Below are 25,555 nucleotides of genomic sequence, written 5' to 3'. Positions count from 1 at the left end.
CCCTCAACTTTTCCGTTTTCAGGAATCGGGGGAAAGGTGAATTTCATTTACTGATTATCAGCCTCCTGAGAGATAGGCTGGGCTGCTGTAATGCAAAAAGCCGCCCTCACTGGCTTCGTGGACAACCCTCCTGAGAGGGCCGAGGCCAGAGGCTTTTCCACTGCTGGGTGGCACCAACACGTGGGTGGATGGTTCTGACCCTCCCAGCACACCCCTGATTACCTCCCTTTCAAATCCAGACAAAACCAGCTGCCAAATCCAGCTTCCTCATCACCAAAAGGAAGCAGTGGTCTACCCCCACATGAACGGTGGCAGTTGGGACCCTAGCTCTTACTCCAACCCCCGAGACAGCTGTCACAACAATATCATAACCAAACTCTTTCTTTGAGCCTATGTATGACTTTTCACAGGTGAATTGGTTTCAAGTGGCAGAGAATATGGTTTAGTATGTCAGTATGACCAACCGATTACAAGACACACAAAAAAAAGGTAAATCACATGATAATGAAAAGGAAAAAAACAATGATAACTTTTAAAATTAAAAGGCAGTAGGTATCATACTAATGGGCTCAGCGTCTACAGTCCATGAGAAAATCAGTTCCAAAACTTAGAAGACACGTGATTTAGGACAAGTCACATCTTCCTAACCCATCATCTATCCACCTAGAAAGTGTACATCATACATCATTGGTTTATTTCAAAGATTAAGTCAGATAACACAGAGATGGAAGGGAGGCAGGGAGACAAGGACGCAGGCAGGCAATGCTGATACTTGAAATACTTGAGTCTGGCTGGGTGTGGTGGGTCACCCCTGTCATCCCAGCACTTTGGGAGACTGAGGTGGGCAGATCACCTCAGGTCAGGTGTTCAACAACAGCCTGGTCAACACGGCAAAACCCCGCCTCTACTAAAAATACAAATATTAGCTGAGTGTGGTGGTACATGCCTGTAATCCCAGCTTCTCAGGAGACTGAGGTCTGATCATCGCTTGAACCTGAGAGGTGCAGGTTGCAGTCAGCTGAGACTGTGCCACTGCAATCCAGCCTGGGTGACAGTGAGACTGTCTGCCTCAAAAAAGGAAAAAAAAAAAAAAAAGAAAAAAAAGACTTGGCTCTGCAGCCAGCACATACTAAGTACTCAATAAACGACTTTCATTGTCCTTAAGCTGAGATCTATGAGCAAGCTACAAAGATATGGAAATTAAAAACGCAAAATAATCCACATCAGCTAGAGGCAAGTCACCTATTCTTCCTCCTGTTTCGTCATCATTGTCCTCCATTTTCCATTTTCATCGTCATGATCAGTATCAAAAACCACACCTCAGCTGGCTAAACCTGCACAATCGCGTACTCAGCTTTGTTTGCATGGGATTGCACTGATGCGGTGCTGAGACTTAGTGGGGGAGGCTCGAATAGCACTGTCCTTGGTCACCGTATACACTGGGATATTTAAAGGCAGTGCGAAGTTGCAGCAAGAGAAAAATAATCAGCTGACTTCCCTCTTCACCTCCAGTCAGAGAGAAGCCAGCTCAGTGGGCCCAAAGCAGAGAGAAGCCAGCTTAGTGGGCAGAGCAGCATTCAGCCTGACTTGGTGGCCAGTCCCTCAGAGGACCCCGGAGCAGGTCACATTATCTCGGGTGCCCCACAGTGGGCAGCTTCCATCTCATGGAACTGATACATGAGTATCTTCAGGAGGGATACAATCCTCATGCATTCATCTGGCTGAGAAACTCAGACCCTCCAATCAACTGTCGGTTACAATCTACAGTTCCAAGGACATGACACTTACATTAAAAACTTCATTTAGATAGGGGTAGAAGGGAGGAGAATGGCACCAAATTATATCCATAACATTTTCAAATGCATGTGTACTCTGGGGGTGGTTTATGTTGTGGTGCCTGTATCTTAAACCTAAGGATATAATAGGAGGCAGCACTTAATGAATGCCTACTGTATACAAGGCCTAGTGGCAAGCAAATAATAAAGACTAGCTCTAAACTTCTGAACAACCTCATTATGGCTCCCACGGCCAAGGCTAAGGCTGGAAATACCGGAAACCAACCTTGCCTGAAAGCTTTGTGTGTATCAGGCGCTATGCAAGGAACTTTGTGTGCAGAACGTCATGGTCCACTGTCAATAAATCATTCCCACTTCACCACGGAGGAAAACGAGTCCAAGAAAGCCCAAACCCCTTGCTCTAGGTCATACCTCTGAGCAGCACTGGAGATGGGTTCCCTCCAACCTGTGTCTGATTCTCTCTTCCCCTGATCCCACGGCCAACGGGAAGAGTGTTCTAGGAATTTGTGAACATATATTGTAACAAAGATCACACCATATATTGTAACAAAGACAACGAGCTTAATGATTACAGGGAAGAAATTGTTTCAACTTCCTTTATTCACTAACAGTCAGAAGGTATCAGCCAAAGCAGGCCTTCTTTTCAAAAAATATTTCAAAGGTCCGTGGCATCAGAGACAAAGTCTTACTTCTAAGGGGCCTTGTGTCGTCCCCTTTCCCTCTACTTCAAGGTAGTGGGAGGGGGAAGGGGCTGAAGGACTGCAGGGATGGTGGACACTGCATTTCCTCTCTTGCCTTCTCTTTAGAGAAATAGAATCCTACAATTAGCTGCCACACAATAAAAGTCAGTAGTTGGAGCTGCTGTAAGGAGATGGAGAGAAGATAAAGCAGCAAGTCATTACCCATATCATCCATCTCCCGGACTCAGACAGAGGGGGCTCCCAGAGACCTAAGCTAGCTCTGGTCCCCATCACTGATCATTCAGACTCTGATGGAGGAAGCAGAATTAGCAGGTGATCTTATCTCCCTGAGCAGATCCTATGTCCATCTGCAGCCTCTGTTGGAACAGTGCAAGGATCACCACGCAATGCTATCTCAATGCAGGCAAGAGACAACACCGGAAGAGGAAGAGAAGGAGACATAAACTAGCTTTGTGAATTCTACCAGCGGACAGGAACTTGGGGGCTCGGGGATATCAGTGTATAGTCTTAAAATATAAAGCAATAGCCCAGGCGTGGTGGTTCATGCCTATCATCCCAGCACTTTGAGAGGCTGAGACAAGCAGATCATGAGGTAAGGAGATCAAGACCATCCTGGCCACCATGCTGAAACCCAGTCTCTACTAAAACACAAAATATTAGCCGGGCGTGGTAGCGTGTGCCTGTAGTCCCAGCTACTCGGGAGGCTGAGGCAGGGGAATCGCTTGAACCCGGGAGGTGGAGGTTGCAGTGAGCCGAGATCGTGCCACTGCACTCCAGCCTGGAGACAGAGCGAGATTGTCTCAAAAAACAAAACAAAACAAAAAAGATATAAAAAAAATTGCAGGACATTTCTCCAAAACATGTAGTTTTAAGAAAGTCATTATTTAAAGTAAGATGGGGGACAATGAACCTCCATAGGGGCCATCTTCCCTGTATTTCACCTTCCAAGATTTCCAGAATATCTGTCATACCTTCTCCACCCGTGAGTTCAATCATGCCAAAACGTCACTTTCAAATTTTTTTTAAAGGCAGAAATGAGATGCTGTGGACATTCGAATCAAAATGGAGTTTCCAGGGAAATTACAATGGCTGTCTTCTTTCACTATGAGTCTTTTGATGGTCTTCAGTTGTTTGTTTCAGTGATACATGAGGATTTTAAAATACAAGGGGGATTTATAATAACAAAGAATGGCTAATGTTTCTTAAGCAGCTGTATGCCAAACACTGGGCAAGCTGATTCATTCTGATTGGTTGACATATTCTTCATGACATTCTCAGGAAGATATGGTTTTCCTATGTTTGGTATATGACAAGACTCAGAGTGGGTAAGCCTCCTGTCCACAGATGCATAGCTAATACATCGTGGATGTCCATACTTTAAAGAGTAGCCAGAGAGCTCTATTAATACATTTTTCTGTAACTCAGGGATCCAATGATTCTAATATTTATTTTCCCAATATGATTTATCATATTGTTTATATCCATTTTTCTAAGAACTCTTACCCGTCACTCATTCATCCTCTAGTTTTGGCAAATACTAGAGTATTTGACTACGCTAGAGTATAGGGTTACTACTCTGTGTCCGGTACTGTGCTGGTTACTGGAGAGCCAATTGTTAACTAGATGGACACATATCTGTCCTCAAAGGGCACACGGCAATGACAGAGATGGAAACAAACAATGACCAAGTATGCTGAGGACGATGACGAGAACCAGCGAGTTCTGAGGATGCATTCAGGCGGGGCCCCCAACTTCATCCCTCAACATCCAGGGAAGGCTTTCTGGAGGGAATAATATTTCTGCTCAGACCTGGAGCATAAATCGAGGTTACGTCTGGGGAAAATGGGTGCCGAAGGACAACTTTCAAAGAGCAAAATAACCACAGGTCTGCCTCTCAGACCAGCCCAGGATTCTCTAGTTGCACCTTGTGATCTCTCCCACTAGAAGTCTTTCAAACGCTCAAGCCCACCTTGAAGAACCTGTTAGACGAAGCTTGTACAATGGCTGGTGGGCCACATGCAGCCCAGGATAATTTTGAACGTGGCCCAACACAAATTCGTAAACTTTCTTAAAACATTATGAGATTTTGGGGGGACTTTTTTTTAAGCTCATCAACAATTGTTAGTGCATTTTATGTGCAGCCTAAGACAATCCTCCTTCCAATGTGGCCCAGGGAAGCCAAAAGTTTGGACACCACTATGTTAGACTCAAGTGATCCCCAAAGTGCTGGGATTACAGGCATGAGCCACCATGCCTGGCCAAAAGTTTTCTAATTTTCCTTCCAAATCTAGTCACCTCCTGTGTCCTCTCTATCAACTCTGTTCCCAACTGTCTGACCTGTAAAGACAGCATCAGAAGTTTCCTTGGGCTCTAACCTTTGGTTGGTTTAGCCATTGAGAGGCACTAGGAGGAGTTCTGAGGGTGGAAAGGAACTGAGAGGCTAGGATACTCCCATCTGTCTGGCTCTCATCCTCCCAGGTCATCAGGACCTCTACTGAAGGTGACAGCTCCCATTAGCCTGTGACTCACCTGCCCTATCCAAGCATCTGTTCCCTCCTACTCTTGCCTCATCAGGCCTTGTTCCCTTGGTGGTTTCCTTTAAAGCTGCTTAGAGTTTTATAAATGGTCTTTGATATGGTTTGGCTGTGTCCCCACCCAAATTTCTTCTTGAATTTCCATGTGTTGTGGGAGGGACCAGGTGGGAGGTAATTCAATCATGGAGGCAGGTCTTTCCTGAGGTGTTCTCATGTTAGCAAATAAATCTCAAGAAATCTGATGATATCATAAGGGAGAGTTTCCCTACACAAGTTCTTTCTTGCCTGCTGCCATGTGAAGTGTGCCTTTCACCTTCTGTCATGACTGTGTGGCCTCCCCAGCCACAAGGAACTGTAAGTCCAAAAAACCTTTTTCTTTTGTAAATTACCAAGTATAGGGTGTATCTTTATCAGCAGCACGAAAACAGACAAATACACTCTTCTCAATCACCCAGTAAGTATGCCAGCTGTTTCTTATCAACACCACAGCTAGTATCAATCATTACAAAAAATTACAAAGCATGTTTATGCATTTTAGCTTCTGGAGAGAGCCTAGGCAGGAACTTACTATGGTCATTTCAGAGATGAGGAATTCACAGCTCTGAGTGGGTGGCTGGTCTAAAGCCACAAAGCAAGTAAGAGACACAGAGAGGACTTGAACCGAAGTCATGTGTTGCCAAGATGGCATTTCCCCCCGCCGCCCCACCTCCTTCAAAAATACATTTTGCAAATCTTCATTTTCATTTTAAAGTGACACCAATATTAAAATGTAATTCAATAAAAACATGATTTTATAACAGAAAGGGAAAGGCAGACTGCTGAATGTCTCTAGCATTATAAATCCAACTAAATTCAGAATCTGACAGCTCTTCCACTCCCAAATGCATAAGGGAAAAAGAAAAAAAAGTCCCTACTCCCCCAAATACCACTTCTGATCTACAGACCCTGTCTCTAACTAATCTCCTGCCTAACCCAAAACTTATTTGTTAATTGCTTTACTGTAGAAATTTCCCACCTTTTTGGGAAGGTGGAAAGGGAGAAAGAGACTGAAAAAGTTATTGTAGTTGGCAGGTTTAAACAACATTCATTCATTCATTCATTCATTCATTCAGAGACAGAGTCTTCCTCTGTCGCCTCTGGAGTTCAGTGGCACGACCTTGGCTCACTGCAACCTTCACCTCCAGAGTTCAAGTGATTCTCCTGTCTCAGCCTCCCAAGTAGCTGGGATTACAGGTGCACATCACGTAACCTGAACCCCAAAATACTAAAAATTTTTGTATTTTTAGTAGAGAAAGGGTTTCACCATGTTGGCCAGGCCAGTCTCGAACTCCTGACCTCAAGTGATTCCCTTGCCTCAGCCTCCCAAAGTGCTGGGATTACAGTCACGAGCCAATGTGTCCGTCCAATTTATTTTAATTCGATTCTAACTATCCAACTTCATACATGTAAGAGAAATTAAAAGAACTGGTAGCAAAATACAAAAAATAATTTTTGGTATGACATAATAAAGTATTAGACAGCAATGCAAATAGTCACATCCTTATTGTCCAATTGTTTCAACTAAACAGGGTGCATAATTCAACCAACAGAACCATTCTAACCTGAGGAAAAGGGCTGCACTCCCTTCTTTCTCATCCTAAGGAAAAACGAAAAGGAAATACTGATGCAACGATCCATCTCGGAGAATGGAAACCCTCCCTCCATCGCTCTCACTGTCGCTCAAGAAAGACTCCCAGGACTGAATGTAAGAGTCTGCATTCAGGCTGAAAAGGCAAATTGAGATCTTTGTTTTCTGCTTCGTTTCCACATTGTGAGAACCTAGCAAGTTTCTCTACCAAAAACACGCCAAGACTCACAAAACATAAACAACTCCAAAGAACCAAACCAAATTAAAAGGTAATCAGCATTCATAAAACAAGGACAATGAATGGAGAAGTGATTAAGACCATAGATAGGTTTGAAATTCTAATTCCATATTTGCAGAGTAGTATCAATTCTCAGAGCCTAACTTTTTTCATCCCTCAAATAAGCAAACACTACTTTATGGTGGTGTGAAGATTAAATGAGATAATGTGCTGTAAAATGTTTAGCACAACTCCTGGATTATTATCCACACTCAATAAATATTAAAAATTATTATGAGCACCATCTCTAGCAGGAGCTAGATGCAGATATCACCATATTAGATTTCATAGGTACAAAGAATTCCAGATATCAATGATAGGGACAGGAGGCAAGGAAATTCTGGGCTGAAGAGGGCAGGTCCGTGGTGAGGGTGCCATCCTCAAGCCTAGAACTGTGGCCCGAAGTGAGAACATACATCCCTGTTTTTCCACTCAAATGCTGCCTTTTCCACAACCACCCATGGCCCAGCCTGCCCCCCATCCAGTGCCCATAAAAACCCCAGGCTCCACTGGCAGAGTGAAGAGAAGAGGAGAAGCAGCTGGACATTGGAGACTACAGTTGGACAGAAGCGGCTGGACTTCAGAAGAACAGCGTGATGGCATCGCTCCAGGGGAAAATTACCTTCCCACTTTGTCCTGTTTTCAGCTCCTCTTCCCAGTGAAAGCCACTTTCATCAGCAATAAAATCTCCCGCATTTACCATCCTTCAAATTGGCTCATGAGACCTGGACACTGGACAAGAACTCGGGTGCGAGCGCAAAAGGCTGTCACATTGACCCTCCACTGAGCTGTTAACACTTAAGGCGCCCGTGGATGGCAAAGCTAAAAGAGCACTGACTGTAACACCTCTTTTAGGGCTTCGGGGGTCATGGGCACCCCCTGCCAGATGCTGCCCTGGGGCCAGTACAGAGTTCATTCCTCCCGGCGCCCAAAAGCGTTCACCCTGGCTCCTGCACCTGCTCGCCTGCGAGCTCCCTCCCACAAAGGGTGGCGTGCAGGGGGTTCCAGCGAGTAGAGTTCACCTCTACTGGCATCACAGCAGCCAGCTGGTTCTGGCATCTGCACTCCACTTCCTGCCTGCGAAGGGGTCAGGGAAATTTCCTGCTTCCTCAACACAGAAACCAGTAAGACTCTTCAAGAGATTTGTAAAACTTTGTGATTAGCATCACCGGTTATTTTTGCTTCAGTGCACACTACAGTGTCACAGACAGAACTATACGTAAGTACAGTTGGTTCCCTTTGTAATCCCAGGTATTTAACGGTATGCATTTGAAAACATTCTGAGGGCTGGGCACGGTGGCTCACGCCTATAATCCCAGCACTTTGGGAGGCCGAGGCAGGCGGATCACAAGGTCAGGAGATCAAGACCATCCGGGCTAACATGGTGAAACCCCATCTCTACTAAAACTACAAAAAAATTAGCCAGGTTCGGTGACAGGAGCCTGTAATCCCAGCTACTCAGGAGGCTGAGGCAGAAGAAACGCTTGAACCTGAGACGCAGAGGTTGCAGTGAGCAGAGATCTTGCCATTGCACTCCAGCCCAGGAGACAGTGCAAGATTCCATCTCAAAAAAAAAAAAAACAAAAAACAAACAAACAAACAAACAAAAAAAACACATTCTGAGAAGAGGTCCAAAAAGAGCCCATAGGACCCAACAGAAAGAAAATCACCAACCAGAAAATAGAACAAAACACACCCAAGAACCCCAGCCAAATAGTTCAGTAAGAGGGCTCACTTCTATGAAGTTATGTTAGAATGCATTTGATGGAGAGGCCACTGAACAGTACTGTTTTTAAATAAAATCTATATCATAGAAAGTTATTGGTCAGGTACAGTAGCTCACACCCATAATCTCGGCACTTTGGGAGGCTGAGGTGGGAGGATCCTTTCAGACCAGGAGACCAGCCTGGGCTATATAGTGAGACCCTGTATGTACAAAAAAATGAACAAACTTACCTGGGCATGGCAGTGTGCACCTGTCGCCCCTGTTACTCAGGAGGCTGAGGTGGGAGGATCACTTGAGCTGGAGAGGTCAAGGCTACAGTAAGCCGAGGTCCTGCCACTGCACTCCAGCCTGGCCAACACAGCCAGAATCTCCCTCAAAAAAAAAGAAAGGAAAGGAAAGGAAAGGAAAAAGGAAGGGGAAAGCGGAAAGGAGGAAGGGGAAAGAGGAAAGGAGAAAGGGGAAAGGCAGAGAGGAGAGGAGAGGAGAGGAGAAGAGGAGGAAAAAAAGGAAGTTATTTTCTGAGTAACTGACTGTCCGTCTGTGATGTGAGGAAGCTGGGAATCCAAGATCGCTGAGACTACACACAGGTTGCCTGATTTCTGCCACTGCTTAATGCTGAACATGAAGAACCAGCCACTGAAAAACAAATAGGCCTTTTCATTTTCCTCAAACCCCTACCTAAAGTTCATTTTCACTGGTCAAATTTAAAAATCAATTAATAAATTACAACTGCCAAAGAATGTTAAAAAGCCCAGAGGCACCTAAGAAGTGCTTAGAAGAAACAACAAAGCATTAAGCCAGAGATAAATGGGTTTACTGCGTGTTTACTGTAATGTTGACTTACTATCCCAAAGCAAAAACATTCTCTCACCTCCACTTACCACTACTTTGTATAATAACAGCAGCATTAATTTTAAAGTCATCATGAATCAATCATGAAATCTGACTCATGTTTTTACTGGCAACAAAACACCCTAATTAGCACCTTGAATAAGAGCCACTTTCTGGATGGGCTTTGGTGAGAGCAATCTTCTGCTGTTAATTCTTTGCTAATTACTCATAGTACAGGAGGTTGGACCATCACTAGACTGTGTTAGAATACCCACGCCTCCCACGTACCAGTCCTGCAACATAGCCACCTTGAATCTTTGCACAATGGCACAGAGCTTCCCAACCTGGGCACTACTGATATTTTGTGGTGGGGGTGCTCCTTTGTGTTGCAGGATCCTTAGCACCATCCCTTGGCCTTTACCCACTAGATGCCAATAGCATCTTTTCTCCCCAATCCCCTACCCTCTTGAACTGACAACCCCAGATGTCTCCAGACATTGACATCTATTCCCTGGCAGGCAAAATCACTCCCGATGAACAACCACTGGACTAAAGAATAGCCTGTTCATGATGCTACCATAAAGATTAAACGTAGTAGCATATTTTTAAACAGGGTTAGTCAGCTGTAAGATGCATAGTAGGACTGAAACATACAGGGTTAAACATAAACCCATTAAGAGATACAAGTCTGGCCGGGTGCAATGGCTCATGCCTGTAATCTCAGCACTTTGGGAGACTCAGGAAGTCTCATCACTTGAGGTCAGGAGTTCAAAACCAGCCTGGCCGACATGGCGAAACTCCGTCTCTACAAAAAATACAAAAATTAGCTGGGCTTGGTGGTGGATGCCTGTAGTCCCAGCTACTCCGGAGGCCAAGGCAGGAAGAATCTCTTGATTCCAGGAGGCAGAGGTGGCAATGAGCTGAGATCATACCACTGCACTCTAGCCTAGGCAACAAAGTGAGACTCTATCTCAAAAAAAAAAAAAAAAAAAGGTGAGATACAAGTCAAATGGAAAAGAGGCTTCTGCTACCAGCTTAGAATAATTGATTCAAAGATGTCCTTAAGTCATGTGGGTTGTTCATCTGTCCATTCCTACATCGGTTTTTTTTGTTGTTGTTGTCATCTGTTTTCCCCCGCTCTTTTTTGTGTTGTTGTTGTCATTTGTTAGTTTGTTTTCGCCCGCTCTTTTTGCCCAGGCTGGAGTGCAATGGCATGATCTCAGCTCATCACAACCTCACCTCCCGAGTTCAAGCAATTCTCCTGCCTCAGCTTCCTGTATAGCTGGGATTACAGGTGTGCATCACTACACCCAGCTAATTTTGTATTTTTAGTAGAGATGGGGTTTCCCCATGTTGGTCAGGCTGGTCTTGAACTCCTGACTTCAGGTGATCCACCTGCCTTGGCCTCCCAAACTGCTGGGATTATAGGCATGAGCCACTGTACCCACCCCTGCTGGCACTCTGGGCTGGGCCAGGCCAGGCTAGCTCCACCCTCCCAGACCCCACCTCAAGATCACTGCCACCCTCAACCCAGGTTTCCTAAGCAGGAGAGACACATGACCCCTGTTGTCCTCAACTCCTAGTAGGGGCCTGGGCATGGACATGGGGATGGTCGCAGGTCAGGAAAGGCTGCAGTCTTGACATGTCCTAGGCTGGCAAGACCACGGGGTTTGAGGCTGGTGACCACAAGAAACGCCTCTTGCCCAACCTGCTCAAGGACAAGAATGTGTCCTAGAGCAGAGGATCCAATCTTCTGGGGGACACCTGTTTGCCCGAGGTTCACATGTTGGGCCCAAAGAAAAGGGAGATTAACTTCCCTTCCCCTGGCTAGAATCCCACATTTTCATTTTGCAATGGATTTTGTATATTACATAGCCAGCCTCACCTGGGCCTTTTTCTATTTCAACATGTACCTTTGCGGAATCACTTGCATTAGGCCCCCACATGGGTAGGTCCATCTTTGTGACAGCCAGGGGAAGGGAGGCTCAGTCCCACGACATTTCCTCTTGGAAGAAAAGGTTGCAAGGATCCAGGACCAGCAGCGCCTCCAAGTCCATCAGCTCAGCAACAAGACATGAAGCAATTAGGAGTGGCCCTCCAGCGCCCTGCACTGACTTCCTGCTGCTTCTGCCCCCCACTCCTTGGCTCCACTATTGCTGAAACTGAACCCCTTCCTCGGGATCTCTGATCTCACTTTCTTCCGCTTCAATGGAAACCTGGAAGAATCTGTTCGCTGACGACCAGGGCTGGTGTGTGAGCACACACACCAAAATACTGTTGGGAAACTCTTTCATCAAAATTATAAAAGCCAGAGCTGCTTCCTGGGTGTCAGAAGCAGATAGGATGATACATGTGCTCTACAACCATAAAATATAATGTTCCAATCAAATAATAAATCATGCCTATATGATTTTTATATCTCCAGTTAGAAGAAAAAGAATTATACTTTCTTCTCAGACCGCCCTCCTCCCACCCTTTTTTTTTTTTTTTTTTTTTTTTTTTTTTTTTTTTTTTTAACGCAGTATGCATCTTTCTGAAACTTCTAATGATTCCCAAGTCAGGACAACCTGGGTCAGAGTCAGTACAAATGGGACAAACCTGGGGGAGAAGACTGGGGAAGATGTGGCCCTAGGAGCTTCCGGTAAGTTCTGGGTCACTGAATGCTCACTCCAGCCCACCATTGTCCTTGGGTGGGAGAGGTAAAGAATGTTAGAAAAGAGAGAAGATATTGCTGGCATCTTCTATGTAATTGTCCCCTACAAAATGCAGTGGATGCTATCAGGCATTTTGTGACTTAATCCTCACGGACAAGTAAGAACCAAAAGAACTATTTTTTGCAAACAAGTATTGCCCATTTGATTTCATAAGAAAATTTGGGCCAGGCGCCGTGGCTCATGCCTGTAATCCCAGCACTTTAGGAGGCCGAGAAAGGTGGATCACAAGGTCAGGAGATCGAGACCATCCTGGCTAACATGGTGAAACCCCATCTCTACTAAAAATACAAAAAATTAGCCAGGCGTGGTGGCAGCGGGTGCCTGTAGTCCCAGCTACTCAGGAGGCTGAGGCAGGAGAATGGCATGAACCCGGGGGGCGGAGCTTGCAGTGAGGCAAGATCACGCCACTGTACTCCAGCCTGGGCGACAGAGCGAGACTCCATCTCAAAAAAAAAAAAGAAAATAAGAAAATTTGGCTGGGCACAGTGGCTCATGCCTATAATCTCAGCACTTGGAGAGACCAAGGCAGAAGGACTGCTTGAAGCTAGGAATTTGAGGCCAATTTGGGCAACATAGTGAGACCTTACGTCTGCAAAAATTTAAACAAGTAGCCAGGTATGGTGGCGTGAGCCTGTAATTCCAGCTACTCAGGAGGCTGAGGCAGGAAGATTGCTTGAGCCCAGGAGTTGGAAGGTGCAGTGAGCCCTGATCATGTCACCTCACTCCAGCCTGGGTGCCAGACCTAGGCCCTGACTCAGAAAAAAAAAAAAAAAAAGAGAGAGAGAGAGAGAAAGAGAGAAAGAAAGAAAGGGAAAATGAATGCATTATTTAAAAAAAAACTATAAAAAATCAAAATAGTTCATACTTTGACCTCCCTTACTATATATTAAGTATCATTTATCACAATGCTAATACTCTGTTACTTAAAAAGATAAATATAGGCTGGACATGGTGGCTCACACCTGTAATCCAAGCACTTTGAGAGGCTGAGGTGGGTGGACCATGAGGTCAGAAGTTTGAGGCCAGTTTGGCCAACATGGTGAAACCCCTTCTCTACTAAAAATACAAAAATTAGCCGAGCCTGGTGGCACGTGCCTGTAATCCCAGCTACTCGGGAGGCTGAGGCAAAAGAATCACTTGGACTCGGGAGGTGGAGGCTGCAGTGAACGGAGATCACGCCACTGCACTCTAGCCTGGGCAAAAGAGCAAGACTCATTGTAAATAAATAAATAAATGAAATCTCTAGTCAACTAAATTTTACCAATTAAGTTGCACTTTAATGGAGAGAGAGAGTCAGAAGAAAGTGGTTTACAGTAACAACAACAACGAAAATAAACAAAAAAAGAGTACTGCTCATCATGGCTGTGTCTGCTTCCAGTATTAGTCATACCATGACGAGTGCCTTTAGAAACCAACAGCAGCAGTACCTCTGCAATAAAAATGTTAACTTTATAAAGAGAAAAAAAAGCAGGAAGAAGGGAATCAGCCCCGAACACATCAGAGAATTACAAAGCGATGTTTGCCGGCTAAAACACACTTCATGTTATTTGATGTTGACTTGATAACCACTCAAATTGGAATTGCCACAATTTAATGAAAGCTCCCATGTGATCCACAAGAAACAGAGACCTAAGTGAATTGTGTGTTTGTACAGCAGCACATGTTAATAAAATACTGAGGGAAAGAAGAACAAGGAAAAACAGAAATCACTGGTATTTCTTAAAATGGGGCTGTGTTCTTACCTCTAATTTCTTGACCCTAAAACTCTAGCGCCTGGCTGCACCATGGGCCTCCCCTGAGAGCCTGAGCCTCCTGCAGGGAGCGTGTGAGCTGTTCCAGAAGCCTCCAGGGTCATGTTCTCATAAATCAGACGTTGTGCTGGACATCATGTATGCGGGAAAACGGAGCATCTTTCAACGGGGAAGCGTGACTGTGATGTGCTGAAACCACTTCCATTTACAGAAGTACACATTGTACCACATTACGAAAAGCGAAGTTTTTTCACCCAAGGTGAAGTAAAATAAATATGGAAGAATAACTCTTCCCCCACCTCCATCAGACTGTCCACTGGCAATCAAAATACCATCACCCAGATGGAGAGTACAAGTATTTAAAATTCACAAGGAATCAGACTAGAATTGCTACTAAGCCCGTGACCTTCAGCTCCCCAAACATTTATGATTTGGTAATTACCGGATGGCATTGTTACTGATAGCTGTACTACTTCCTCTCTTACAGAGCCATGTGAATACAAGAGGGGAAGCCGGGCTCTCAGCATTTGCTGGCTACAGCAGAGGATCCAGTTCACAGATGTCTACCTTATCTTGAATTTATATATACTGGCACATATTAAGCACTATGAAAAATTAATATTTTAGGTCCTTTGCTTTAGATACGTGTCTTTAAATGCAGTTGGTCATTATTACCACTACTGCCACCACTTTTGATAAATGTAGGAGGGTAAGCCACTGCTCAAAGAAGGATGTAAAGCATAATTTCTTCTCGTACCAGTGTTAGATTTATTTATTTTTTTTTTTTTGGGGGGGGGGACAGAGTTTCACCCAGATTGGAGTGCAGAGTGCAGCGGCATGATCTGGGCTCACTGCAACCTCCTCTTGCCAGGTTCAAACAATTCTCCTGCCTCAGCCTCCCAAGTAGTTGGGATTACAGGAGCACGCCACCGTGCCTGGCTTATTTTTGTATTTTTAGTGGAGACGGGGTTTTACCATGTTGGCCAGGCTGGTCTTGAACTCCTGACCTCGAGTGATCCACCTGCCTTGGCCTCCCAAAGTGCTGTGATTACAGGCGTGAGCCACCGCGCCTGGCCCATTGTTAGATTTTTAACCCTAGCAGATATTCGACTTGACTTTATTATCCCAAGTCTCATCAGAGCTCCTCCACTGTAACCTTGCCCCGACTTTTTACCAAAGCTAGCAAGAGCATCTCATCTGCTCAATCACTTATTAGTGTTGCTATAGAATACCATTTCCTCTTGCGGCTGATAAAATATTAATCAAAAACAGGAACTGAGCAATTTCCCAGTGTAGATGTCTTCTAATGGTAATACAGGGAGTCAAAGAGAAATCTGGAGGTCATATAACAGCTTCTGAAGAAGGCAGAGAAGAGTGACATCTGAGACAGAGGAAGAGACTGCAGGCAGAGCCCGAGAGCAGGATGAGCGATTACTGTGCAAACAGAGGAGAGCTTCCAGAACCGTGCACGCAAGTGCCTTGTGGGAAAAGGCTCGGCCTCAGAAACACTCAAAGAATTAGGTTTTTGTTGTTCTTTAATGTACAGCAAGCCTTCAATTAAGCAAAATGGTGTCTTGATTTCACTAGTTGTTTTTTTTTTTTTTAATCCTAACCCTTATTTTTCAACTCCTTCTAGGTTTCATGAGTCTACACCCTGCCTTAGTAAAGAGAGTACACCAAAGATGAATAAATGTCAAATCAGCTTCTGACGTTTTTTTTTTTTTTTTTTTAAAGCGTTCTATCACTTCCCTTCTCCTCCATACTCCTGTGCACATGAAAAGAACACAGGCTGTGGGTGTGGACACACGTGGGTTTGCAACAGCCCTCCCACTTACTACAAAGTGACTCATGGCAAAATACTTAATCTCTCTGAATTTCAGTTTCCTGAAAACTTGCAAAATGGGCCTGCTGTGAGCTTCAAATACTCACTGTCCCCATCTCCAATACCCAAAAATATATACATACCAGTAAAAATCCAGAGAACTATCCTCCTTCTCCTACTAGTCACCCCAGTCCCACACACGAGCCATATTTCATAGGCTTAGGGCCAACTGTATTTTCACATGGGCTTCTTTTGCAAAAAAAAAAAAAAAAGTTACTTGCTAAAGTGTTGACCAAATACTACCTAGTATTTTGAGAGATACTATTTTGGAACTAGTGAAACAAACAGACACTTGGAAAGGTAGCCATCTTTATAATACCTATGAGGTAGATTGGGAACCAATATGATGTCCCGTTTCTTTGGTTAATACTTATTCAGAATTTATATATATTAGCATATTTAATTCATCGACTTGCATGACAGCCCCGTAATAGACGTAGAACTCTATTTAAAGAAGGAGGAAACCTAAACACATAATTAGCCCAGCTTCACATAGCTGGTAGGTACTGACATTGGAATATCAACTTGAGCCTTGTCTTTGAGCTCCCTCTGCCTTCCTCACCGGTGTTTCTGATATTCCGCTGGAATATCCCCATCACCACCCACCCACACACCCCCCATTAAAAAATAATATCAAGGCCAGGCTTGGTGGCTTATATCTTATTTCTAGCACTTTGGGAGGCTGAGGTGGGAAAATCGCTTGAGGCCAGGAGTTAGAGACCAGCCTGGGCAACACAGCAAGACCCCGTCTCTAATTACTTTAAATAAATAACTACAAATAATATCAAAGAGCCGAGAAGATAAAATGACTTTTGAGGCTGCTTCAAGAGCCAGCGGAATGAAGAATTAAGTTACATAAGAGAGCTGTCATGTTTTAAAGCAAGGAAGTGTTTTCTTCACTGTGCAGTTAAACAGAATCAACTCAATTCTACAAGGCTCAGGGAGTGTGTTTCCAGAAGGGGCCTGGAGGCAATCTCCTTGACCCTGCAAATTCAGCCCTTCACCCATAACCGCTCGCCCTGGTGACCACCACCCTTGGCCCCAGCACGCCAGTCTATTTTGAGCTCTTTTGTCTTCTTTTGCTTATTAACGACGTGGCAAAACGTAAATTCATCTCTTGCCTATCAGATACTACACCAAGGCTCCCCCGAGTGCAGAAAAACTGGACCTCTGGAGGCCATGAACAGAAAGGCACTCCTCATCCCAGATGTTCTAATATCTGGCCCTGGGATTTGCGGAGGGTGAATCATGGGCTGTGGTTCAGGGGTGGCCAATGCAGGGATTCGTGATTCTTTCCCCACATACTCCAGACTTCATCACAAACATTATTAATCAGCCAGGGCCCTCCTGCCCTGCCCCCACCCCACCTCACTCCGAGTCTAGAGTGAGTCCCAGCACCTTTCCCACCAGACAATCCTGACAGCCACTGCCAATCTGTGCTGGGCATCCAAGAGGACATTTATTCAAGCTGTGTTTCTTCTACAGAACCACTAGTAAAAGCAGGCTAGCTACTCTCTAATACATGTGTGCAAAATATGTGTGCAAAAGTGGCGGGTTTCCACCTGCCTTTCCAGACTCAAAAACGAAATCAGAAGTCTTCGAGACATTAAAATCAATTACTACTGTGATGGGCTGGTCAAATTACTCCTTTTAATGTGTGTACCCTTAATTACCATCCACTTTTACATCTAAAAAATTCACTCTGAGTTGAGTGTTTCTATCAAGACTTTGGCTCTCTTCACCGTAATCCATTAGAATGATAAAAATCCATTTTCAAAATTTAGAGTCTGGCCTCGCAATCCCATGCCTGGGAACTCATCCCATAGGAATAAAAGCTTCAGTCTGGACATGCGAACAAGGATGCTTATTGCATCACTATCTGTGGCCGGGATGGGAGTGGAGGGAGAATCCTTTCGAAACTAAGCGAATGCCCCTCAATAAGTTCCATCTGGGAAATGACTGCATGGTCACGTATGTCCTCAGCATGGAAAACCATGCTACAATGAGAAGAGAGTGCACAGAATGATTCCAGGTGTTATTAGGTAAAACTACCGAAAAGAAAAAAAAACCTCAAAAACCTTTATTCCATTCACGCTACGATCACAAAAAAGTATACAACTCATAAGCCGGCTTATGAGTAACAGAAATTTATTTCTTGCAGTTCTGGGGGCTGGAAGTTCAAGATAAAGGTGCCGGTAGATGTGGCGATGGGTAAGGGTCCACTCTGGCTCATACAGGGCACCTGCTTGCGGGCTCCTCACATGGTAAAAGGGATGACGGTCTCTCCTGGGTCTGTTTTATAAAAACACTAAACCCATTCATGAGGATTAGCGCCCTCCGCCCCCAGGACCTAATTATGTCCCAAAGGCCCTACTTTCTAGTGTCACCTTGAGGGTTAGGATTTTAACCCGTGAATTTTGGGGGGGTGCAAACTTTCTGACCACAGCACACCCCAAATATGCATATGTATATGCCTATATATCCATACGTAATATATATGTATTATACAGATGTATAATATAAATGAAGAAAAAAATTAGAAGGAAACATAATTAGATTGTTAACATGTTTTACCTCCCATGGAAAAGTTTGATGTGGGAAGAGGGTAGAGGAAGAAACTAAGCCAAAATGTGATCGAAATGATGGCCCTGAAGATGAGTATTATCAGGGCAACACGCTTACTGACTTTAAGAAAGCTATCAGAGCAAGCTGCGTGGCCCTCACTGGGTCCTAGGCACTCCTCAAGTTCTTTAACACACAAAACCCTTTTAGTCCTCACAACTGGGCAAGGCAGGTAATATCAAGAGCCTCATTTTAGAGATGAGATTCCTGAGGCCAGGGGCCATAGGTCACCTGCACAAGAGCCACATAGCTAATAAACAGAGCCAACTGGGCCCACTTCAAAGACTATACATCCATCTATAGCTATCTCATGTATAAGATTAAATTAGAAAAACAGCTAAACAAAAACTAGACCTATCAACTTGCCAGTAAGTGAGACATTGGCTCAGAAAACAGTGAACAGCAAGTTTTTTTCTGTAAGCTGCCTTTTCCTATATTTCAGAAGACCACAGCTGTGAACCACAGCACCTGTGAGTACCGAAGAACACATGTGGATGTTGCTGGTTAAGGGCTGAACGGTCACTTTATGCACAGTGAAATCACAGGCAATCCATTTCTCTACCGCCCAGCTAAAGGAAATCCCTGTCTTGAAGCCAGACACCTCCTAGGAAGCACACCCTGTTCTGGTGCCACTGGGACCTTCTCTATGTGGCTGCCCGCTGGTTCCCCAGGGCCGTGCCTGGTGCCTGGTGCACAATCGGCATTCACTAAATAGTCCCTAAATAAATGAAACCTAGGTGCCCAGTAAGTATGTGTTGCTAAGGCTAAAATTACAAGTTTCCATTGTGTAGAAATGGAAAAATTACTCCCAAGGGAGCTGTAAGTATGTTATATAAAGATAACACTTATGGGCCAGGCTCACATCTGTAATCCCAGCACTTTGGGAGGAAGCAGCAGGCAGATCACTTGAGGTCAGGAGTTCAAGACCAACCTGGCCAACAAGGTAAAACCCTGTCTCTACTACAAAATACAAAAATTAGCCAGGGGCCTATAGTTCCAGCTACTCGGGAGGCTGAGGTAGGAGAATCACTTGATCCCAGGAGGCGGAGGTTGCGATGAGCCGAGATCATGCCACTGCACTCCAGCCTGGGTGACAGAGCAAGACTCCATCTCAAAAAACAAACAACAAATAACAATAATAATAACAACAAAAACAGCAACAACTACCACATATTAAGCCCCAACTTAAAAAGCACAGTACTAGACTCTGTAGGTACCTACTTCATGTGACTCTTATGAAAATATTGCAGAGCACATACTGTTGTTCCGATGCAACAGATGGGGAGACTGAAGCTCCAAGCATCTAATTACCAAGCTCCAAGGCATAGCAACGTCGGGGCTGGAATACAAACCAAGGACTGTTCCTTCTCTTTTCAGTCCATCTCTGTGGTCCGCACATATCTGCTACTCGCTAGTAAAGAAAAGACTAAAGGATGAGGTGTCCTGGTTCTTCATTTAAAATTACACATTCAGAGTAAGGAAAAAAAAAAAAACGGTTGTATAACATCATTCCCTTTTTTTTTTTTTTTCACTTCTTGTTATATAATACAACAACATTCTTAATCCAGATGGAAATAAACCCCAAAGCCAAGGTAAACAGTTCCATAACGTGACTTGTGTTTAGTTTTTTAAGACCTGTCCTAACACGGAGTCGATGCATAGCCCTTTCCATCCTCACCACCTCGCACTTCCACCGGACATGGATTGCGGGGAGTGCTGAGGACTTTTGACAGATATGTTGACGCAGGGGGATATGGCAGTTTCCACCCTCTCCGGACTACAGCATGACAGTTACAGAATTCAAATCCATTTGTATCCCCTGTTGAATCCCACATAATTCAGTAGACATTCATTACGATGCCATAATGATATCACACAGCCATAAATACATATGCGAAGAGTCGAACAAGACATTCATATTTAAACATAGCTGGAAATAATTTCAGTTCTCACGATTTTCAATTGCTCCTTCTAATACTTTTCTGTGGATGCTTCAAATGTCAAAATATAGGAGGGAACCAAGAATAAAGGGGTGGGTGGGTGTGTGTTACAGTTTCCAGTTTAGCAAGAAAAGGCATTTGGGTACCAAGTTACATCTGACAAATATTTTGTTTCAGGAAAAGGTAACTTAATAATAGATGATAAGCTCAATATGTCAATTGCAGAAAAATCATTCACACTCCTATGAAATGCACTCTAAGATTTCAATATTCTGAGATACCTGCTTCATATGTGAAGGATGGCTGCCCCGATTTCATAAATAAAAAACACATGGAAGACTTTTTCATAAAACTTTAAAAACGACATAAAGCAAACAAATAATGCAGTTAAAATTAAAACCACTTTAATAAAATTTGCTTTTTTCAAGGAGAAGGAAAAATGATTTCTCGGGAATCAGACCCATGCCTCCAAAAAAGTACAGACAGCAAACTGAGGTAACACTATTAACAATAATGTTAATCTTGATCTTTTTCTTACGGTTCTCAACTGCAGACAGAATAATGCAGTTTTGCTTCAGCCTCCATGATGTGTCCATTAACACCTCTCTTCTCTTAGTAGTTTTCAGGTACCTTGTCACGGATTTTTAAATTATTTAAATGGAAGGAGCATTAGGAAACCCTCATGTTTAAATTATGCTAAATAAGGATCATTTCGGCTGGACTTCTGCCTGTGCAAAAGTATATACTCTGCAGGCATGTGTGAAGGGTGCAGAGGAATAGGACGAGATAATATACGTGCAAAACGGAGAACGAGGGCTGGGGAACAAAATTGTAGGAACAGGCCAAGTGTGCATGATATTTTAAAGATTCCAACATCATAGAGGAAATCTGAGTTCAGACATTTGAAGAGATGATGTCAATTTTCTAAAATGTTTCCAAATGTCTGGAAAGCTCTGGGCATGGGAGTTCAACGTGAATAGAAATCTAACTACAATAAATAACAGAATATCTGTACTATGGAATATTCTGCAACTATCAGAAGAAGTGAGTTTGCTCTTTATCTGTTGACCTGGAGGTATATTTGTGACCGTCCAGGGAAAACCAAGCAAAGAGCAGCAGGCATAACAGGACAGTGTTCTTGTAAAAGCCAACAGCAAACCCTCCCTGCATTTGGCATAGATGTCTGTTTACGGATGGAAGAGCTCAGAGAAGAGTGTGAAGGGCTCCCAGGGCGTTGTCAGCTGTGCTCTTGGGCAGCAGGTACTGCTGGCCTGGGCACTGCGGAAAGAAACGGGCATGCTAAGAACTATGTTTCTTGCTATTCATTTGCATGGTTTCAAAGATGGGGATGAGCAGCATGCTACTCTCTTAATCTGTGAAACTTTAAAGAGAAGGGGCAGGGAAGGGGAGAGAAAAGGGGGACAAGGCGGGAGGGAAGGAGAGAGATCCACTGATTGATTGGCTGAGAGACAAATGAAACTGAACAACACATAACAAAATGTCTTGGCCAAAGATGTTCACCTTCAGGTGTCTTTCTACCTTGCCAGACTGCCAAGATTGGAGAATGTTATTCCTTTCTTTTAACTGAAGGTGCTGACTTATTGGAAGAAGGCCCTTCACCCTCTGCTAAGCTACCTTTGCAGACGCAACTGTTGGAGAAGCGCTGAACATGCAGACCCAGAGCAAGGCGCAGTCTGGCAGGTGGAAAGGCAGGTGTGGAAGGGAGTGCCTGCAAGGAGAGGCCAGCAAGAAAGCTGACAGAAGCTTTCCGTCTCACCTAGGCACCGGCCTGGCTCTGCACACAGATAGCTATCTGATGCCTGCATGGTTCCACCAGACATTTCTAAAAACGTTCGTAGACGACTTGCTAGTCACCTATCTCTTCCTGCGCACTTCCAGGGAAATGACCACCACACCAAGCAAACCATTAGAAATAAATAAAAAGAGCCGGCATCTCATCTTAGCGTGCCTCTCAAACACAGATAGGCCATTTAATTCCTTAAGTGTTACTTAGGTCCCTGCGATGAGCCTAGCTGTACGCAGACTATGAAATTATATCTTCAATTCCCTCCACACACGAGATCTACTTTTTTCTCATTATAAAAGTAACAAATTCATTTCAGAAAATGGTTAACTATGGGATACTATTTTTTGTTTGTTTGTTTTGATTCATTTCTTGTATTTGAGACAGGGTCTTGCTCTGTCGCCCAGGTTGGAGTGCAGTGACACGATCTCAGTTCACTGTAACCTCCGCCTCCCAGGTTCAAGCGATTCTCCTACATCAGCCTCCTGAGTAGCTGGAATTACAGGCATACATCACCACGTTCAGTTAACTTTTTTTGTATTTTTAGTAGAGCTGGGGTTTCACCACATTTACCAGGCTGGTCTTGATCTCCTGACCTCAGGTGATCCACCCACTTCGGCCTCCCCAAGTGCTGGGATTATAGCCATGAGCCGCAAAACTGCCTGTAATTCTCAAAACACAGACCGTGGCCCTCGCTACCTGACACATGAGACTTCACTTTATGGTGCTGTATTCCCAGCACTCAAACACTGAGTGGCACATAATAGATAATTCATCGGTCTTTTCTGAGAGAAGGGAGGCAGACAAATTATAGTAACATTATTTATGTATATCTATTTTCTATGCCTGTGCTTTTATATAGCCAGAAAATCACCCTGTACGTACTGTTTTTAAACTGCTTATTCCACTTAATAATAAATTGCAAGCCTTTTGCCAACACTAAATGCTTTTTTAAAATGCATCAAGAAACTCTTGCTATCTTGTCCTGGGACAGGTAAGGAATCTGGTACACTTATCTGTCAAGGAGTCTGTTATCGGCACCAAGAGCTCAGAGGAAGGCAATGATGCCCTATCTAAGTGTACAGGGCTGCAGATCAGGGCCACTTCCTCTTTGCTGACTTTTTAGCTCACTGCACTGCTTTTACCTGCACACATGGAAAAAGTATCTATCCTTTGTCAAGCAAATGAATAGTGAAAACATGCCAAGGAGAAAAATTTCATGGGCCTAATAGTGAACTCACAAGCTGTTTTCAAGCAGTTGTACATGCACACACTCAACTGCAGCTGTTGCACATAATTAATGTGCTAATTATACATAATTATCTAATTACTAAAGGAGGGAGTCAAAGCAAGTGTGGGAGGAAAGATATTAAAATCTGCTCTTTTCAGAATGTTGTGTAATATAGACTAGGTAGCTGTATCTGAAAGTCACTCTCTTTTTTTCTGATGTCCAAAGGCTCTACAGAGAGAGAGAGAAGCCTTTTCAATGCCTGAGCAGTATTTATGGGGTTGGCTGATTCTGAGTCATTCTATTAACAGAAGAGGTTTCTCAATAAACACTGTATGAAGAAAACTGTGACACACAACTATTCTTTCGCAACACTGCGCGAACCAGGACTTGTAACAGACACCTGCGAGGAAAGAAAGTTTCCCAATGGATGTTCCCAAGAAGACTGTCATACAAAGTGATAAAAGTGGGGGAGGGAAAGTGGGAACTGTCATATAAATTTAGAAAACACTGTTTATCGACCAAGGGCTCCCTGTAAGGTTGATTCCAACACATGTCAAATATCCAGGTGGATGGTAAGGGGTGACATAAGTTTGGAAAATACTATTTGCTCCCCTTCTTAGAGGGGTATATGAGACATTTACATACAAAGGCTCTGGAAAGTATTGTATTTCTGAAATATTAATAGTTTTGACTACAGAATCCTTTCACCCCACCACTGCATATTGGTGAATATCAGTCGGACTCACAGGCAATTTGTATTGGAGGCCAGGCTACTATTTTACTACTTCCTCTGGATCATTCCTTCACCAAAAAGTTGTTTCACATTGAATTGAACCCAAGGTTGAATTCAGCCCAGCAGCAACCATCATAGAGTAAGACACTTGAAAAGCCAAAGCAAACGCTACACCTTGAAGGAGCCTCAAGGAATGTCATTTTCCCGTGATTCCTTCCCCTCATTCATGCTCCCCACCAGGACGGCAGATATACGATCTCAACCATTATTTCCTACGACCCAATAATTACATCTTCTATCAAACATTGCCCATACTATTTCTTGAGAATATTCAAGCTCCCACAAATTAATTCTGCATCTGAAAAGAGAGCCTCCTAAACAGAAGAGATAATTTAGCATCTTTGAAGTATAATTTATTTTATTAATTTGTCAATTCATACCCTGTCTCCTTCCAAAAATGATCTGAGGCATTTTGTTTTTTTAATGCTATCATCAAAATTCAATGAGCCATGACCAACAGAGGGAAAGAAAATACAAATCAGTTGGAACTTCCAAAGGCACATGTTCATTACGTTTACTACTTAACTTTAACTTTTAATCTTGGGCCATAAAAATTGTCCTAATAAAAGATCCATAAATATTGCCTAAATGTGCAAAGCAGCAGCTGTGATGACCCACAGCATATGCAGGACTTTTTTCACTGATGGGCCTTCCTGCCTGGGACTGCCTGAAAAGCAATACTGGGCAACACGCAGATCCAGCATCTTCCAAAGTGATTCCAATGGGAGGCTGCATTTGGAAGTGAAGGGATTGCTCTGTTCCTGTTTTTAAATTCAATTTCAAAGCAATGAAACAGTAACCTTCATTGATTTATAAGCCAATCAAGCTGATTTTAGCATCACTAGGGCAAGTACTTGTGAAAAAATTAATTAGATACCACATATACATAATAACATGAAAACCTGGAAAATGAATCTCATTGAAGTCCCACCCAGAAATCTTTCTCATCCACTGTGGCTCTGCACATAGTAGGGACTCAAGCCCTGTTTGCTGAATGAGCAAATGAATGCATTCCACTTGAGTATTGCTTTTTTAAAAATTCCATTTCTAATCACGCATTGAATGCTAAGTAAATACAATTAATTGCCCAATAATTTTCAAGGGATAAAATGGGTTTTGGTGAACACGTTTAACTCTACTCAACACATTTTTACAATCAGCAACACTCAAAACTCAGTATTATTCTTCCCTCAAACCTCTTACAAATTAAATTCTGGAAACATACTTTCAAAAGTATATTATCATCATAGTGCACTTCTGCACGAACAATACATAAGAGTAATCGCTGTTATAATGTGATCCATAAATGCAAGTTTACAGGAACCA

The 25,555-nt window shown here is 43.6% G+C and overlaps 1 protein-coding gene across 16 annotated transcripts in view; it reads right to left on the bottom strand.

The window, feature by feature from the left end:
* The window catches only part of LOC105491228 (WW domain containing oxidoreductase), a 1,122,875-nt gene that overhangs the window by 675,644 nt on the left and 421,676 nt on the right, over positions 1 to 25,555 (bottom strand). For 7 of the 16 annotated variants that reach the window (XR_011616119.1, XR_011616113.1, XR_011616116.1 and 4 more), the window contains one exon: positions 1 to 25,555. This exon is cut by the window's left edge and continues 14,545 nt beyond it; it is cut by the window's right edge. The exons of the other annotated variants lie outside the window; for them this stretch is intronic. The gene's annotated coding sequence lies outside the window, so the exon portion shown is untranslated. 16 annotated transcript variants of the gene reach the window in all.

The sequence above is a fragment of the Macaca nemestrina genome, chromosome 18 (assembly GCF_043159975.1).
Source record: "Macaca nemestrina isolate mMacNem1 chromosome 18, mMacNem.hap1, whole genome shotgun sequence".
Lineage (NCBI taxonomy): Eukaryota > Metazoa > Chordata > Mammalia > Primates > Cercopithecidae > Macaca > Macaca nemestrina.
Note: the sequence above shows the minus strand (reverse complement) of the source record. Positions and strands in the feature narration are given on the sequence as shown.